This window comes from Mustela lutreola, chromosome 2 (assembly GCF_030435805.1).
Source record: "Mustela lutreola isolate mMusLut2 chromosome 2, mMusLut2.pri, whole genome shotgun sequence".
Classification (NCBI taxonomy): domain Eukaryota; kingdom Metazoa; phylum Chordata; class Mammalia; order Carnivora; family Mustelidae; genus Mustela; species Mustela lutreola.
Window position 1 is genome coordinate 11,791,869 of NC_081291.1, and position 4,174 is coordinate 11,796,042.

The following is a 4,174-nucleotide window of genomic DNA, read 5'->3' on the forward strand; positions in this document are numbered from 1 at the left end:
GCAGGGTCATAGGGAAGGTCTATTTTTTTTAATTTATTTATTTTTTTCAGCATAACAGTGTTCATTGTTTTTGCACCACACCCAGTGCTCCATGCAATCCATGCCCTCTCCAATACCCACCACCTAGATCCCCCAACGTCCCACTCCCCACCCCTTCAAAACCCTCAGATTGTTTTTCAGAGTCCATGGTCTCTCATGGTTCACCTCCCCTTCCAATTTCCCCCAACTCCCTTCTCCTAACTCCCCATGTCCTCCATGCTATTTGTTATGCTCCACAAATAAGTGAAACCATATGATAATTGACTCTCTCTGCTTGACTTATTTTACTCAGCATAATCTCCTCCAGTCCCATCCATGTTGCTACAAAAGTTGGGTATTCATCCTTTCTGATGGAGGCATAATACTCCATAGTGTATATGGACCACATCTTCCTTATCCACATCTTCCTTATCCACATCTTCCTTATCCATCTTGATTCTTTCCACGGTTTGGCGACCATGGCCATTGCTGCTATAAACATTGGGGTACAGATGGCCCTTCTTTTCACATCTGTATCTTTGGGGTAAATACCCAGTAGTGCAATTGCAGGGTCATAGGGAAGTTCTATTTTTAATTTCTTGAGGAATCTCCACACTGTTCTCCAAAGAGGCTGCACCAACTTGCATTCCCACCAACAAGGGAAGAGGGTTCCCCTTTCTCCACATCCCCTCCAACACATGTTGTTTCCTGTCTTGTTAATTTTGGCCATTCTAACTGGTGTAAGGTGATATCTCAATGTGGTTTTAATTTGAATCTCCCTGAGGGCTAGTAATGATGAACATTTTTTCATGTGTCTGTTAGCCATTTGTATGTCTTCTTTGAGAAGTTGTTCATGTCCTCTACCCATTTTTTGATGTGATTATCTGTTTTGTGTGTGTGTTGAGTTTGAGGAGTTCTTTATAAATTTTGGATATCAGCACTTTGTCTGTACTGTCATTTGCAAATATCATCTCCCGTTCTGTGGGTTGCCTCAGCAACTTCTTTCAGGATATGTCTCCAAAGGAAAAGGAAACAAAAGCAAAAATGAACTTTTGAGACTTCATCAAGATCAAAAGATTCTGCACAGCAAAGGAAAGTCAACAAAACAAAGAGGCTGGTAATAACTTCTAAAAAATTTTTTCTTTTTCCTTGGGGTTGTCATGATCTATCTCCTTTCATTCATGATTTTTTTATTTTGGGTCCTTTCTCTTTTCTTAGGGCCAATAGTTCATCTCTTTTCTCTTTTCTCTGGCCAATAGTTCATCAATCTTATTAATTCTTTCAAAGAACCAGCTTCTAGTTTCACTGATCTGTTTTACTGCTTCTCTGGTTTCTATTTCATTGATCTCTTCTCTAATTTTATTATTTCTCTTCTCCTGTTTGGTTTAGGGTTTATTTGCTATTCTTTCTCCAGGTCTTTTAGGAGTAAGGTTAGCTTGTGCATTTGGGATTTTTCTACTTTTTTGGGAGAGGCTTGGAAGACTATGTATTTCTCTCTTAGGACCGCCTTTGCAGTATCACATAGGTTTTGGACTGATGCTTTTTCCTTTTCTTTACTTTCCATGAATTGTTTTTCTTCTTTAATTTCCTGGTTGACTCAATCAATCTTTAGTGGGAGGCTTTTTAACTTCCAAGTGTTTGAATTCCTTCCAGTATTTTCTTCTGATTGAGTTCCAGTTTCAAAGAATTGTGGTCAGATAAAATGCAGGAATAATCTCAATCTTTTCGTGTTGACTAAGACCTGATTTGTGACCCAGTATGTAGTCTGTTCTGGAGAAGGTTCTGTGTACACTCATAAAGAGTGGAAATGCTGTTGTTTTAGGGTAGATAATTCTGTGTATATGTCTACGAAGGCCATCTGGTCCAATGTGTTATTCAAAGTTCTTGTCTCCTTGACAAGGACAAGACAAAGTTCTTGTCTCCTGTCTTCTACTTAGATGATCTGCCTGTTGCTGAGAATAGAGGGCACGGATTGCATGGAGCACTGGGTGTGGTGCAAAAATAATGAATACTGTTATGCTGAAAATAAAAAATAAATTTAAAAAAAGAATGGAGTGTTAAGATGTCCTGCTCTTAATGTATTACTATCCATATGGTTTATTATTTTGGTTACAATTACAATTGGCTAATGTAGTTGGCTGATCCCGTGTTGGGGGCATAGATATTTATAATTGCTAGATCTTGTTGTTGGATAGACCCTTTAAGTATGATATAATGTCCCTCTACATCTCTTACTACAGTCTTTAGATTAGAATCTATTTTGTCTGATATAATAATTGCTACCCCACCTTCTTTTGATGTCCGTTAGCATGAAAAATGGTTCATCATCCCCTCACTTTCAATCAGGAGGTGTCTTTAGGTTCAAAGTGAGTATCTTGTAGACAGCATGTGCATGGGTCATATATTTGTATCCAGTCTGCAACCGTGTGCCATTTCATGGGAACATTTAAGCCATTCACACTGAGAGTGGCTACTGAAAGATACGTATCTAGTGCCATAATATTGTCTATAGTTCCTGTTCCTATAGATTGTCTCTGTAAATCTTTGTTCTATATCACTCTTGGGGTCTTTCTCCTTTTATATAATCCTCCTTAATTTTTATTGCTGGGCTTGGTGGTCACATATTCTTTTCAGTCTCTGCCAGTCCTGGAAGCTCTTTGTCTCTCTATTCTTAATGACACCTTTGCTGGATAAAGTATTCTTGGCTGCATGGTCCTCTCATTCAGTACCCTGAATATGTCTTGCCAGCCCTTTCTGGCTTGCCAGGTTTTTGTGGACAGGTCTGAAGTTACTCTGATGCTCCTCCATCCATACATAATAAATCTCTTCCCCCTAGAGATGGAGAGGAGAAGGGAGCTGAGGGAAATTGGAAGGGGAGGTGAACCATGAGAGACTATGAACCCTGAAAAACAACCTGAGGGTTTTGAAGGGGCGGGGGGTGGGAGGTTGGGGGAAACAGGTGATGGGTATTGGGGAGGGCATGTATTGCATGGAGCACTGGGTGTGGTGCAAAAACAATGAATACTGTTACGCTGAAAAAAATTTTTTAAAAATGGGGGAAAAAAATCTCTTCTGCCTAGCTGCTCTCAGAATGTCTTCCTTGGTTTTAAGATTTGCAAACTTCATTATTATATGGTGGGATGTCAATCTATTTTTATCATTGATTTTGGGAGGGGTTCTCTCTGTTTCTTGGACAGAATGTTTTTTCCCTTCCCCAGATTAAGGAAGTTCTCAGGTGTGATTACAGCATACATTCTAGAACGAACTCTCTCTCTCTCTCTCTTACTCTCCACCCTTGTAGGGATCCCAATAATTCTGATATAGGAGCGTTTCATGGCATCATTAGTTTCTCTACATCTGTTCTCATGGATTTTTGTTTTGTCCCAGTCCTCCTGGCCTCCTCTTGTTCCTTTCTTTGTATCAGCTTATCTTCTAAATCATTAATTTAGATTTAATTCTGCCTCATTTACCCTAGCTGTTAGAGTATCCAGTTTAGTCTGTATCTCATTCATAGTATTTTTAAGTTTGACAAGATTCAGTCTCATTTCTGTCCTTAGAGACTCCATATTGCCGCTAATGGTTTTCTGAAGCCTAGCTATTGACTTCATAATTTCTACCCTGAAGTGTTTCTCTGATATCTTTTTCAACATAATTTTTTAATTATGTTATGTTAGTACCATATAATACATCATTAGTTTTTGATGTAGTGCTCCATGATTCACTGTTTGAGTATAACTATCTTGCTCATATCCATATCCATTAGATCTGTGGGAGAGGCCATTGTCTCTTGTTCTTTTCTTTGATGGAAGCTCCTCCTCCTAGTCATTCTGTTGAAGGGGTGGTTGAGGAGATATACAGAGTCCAAAATATCAACCATAACCCAGGCATGATGCACCCTGGGAAAATCCAGAGGGTCTGAAGTCACCACCAGGAAAACAAAGCCAAAATAAAACCCAAGAGTAAAATTTATAAAATTTAAAATTTTTTTTAAACTTAAAGATTAAAAAAATTTATTAAGGGGGGAATGTGGGGAGTGGGGGCTATAATCTCTCAAAGTGGGCAAAGTAAGGTGTTTCAGTTCTTCCTGGGTGTATTTTGTTCTCTTTTTTAGAGGACACTATTTCCCGGAGTTACAGGAAAAATATAACTGGTACAT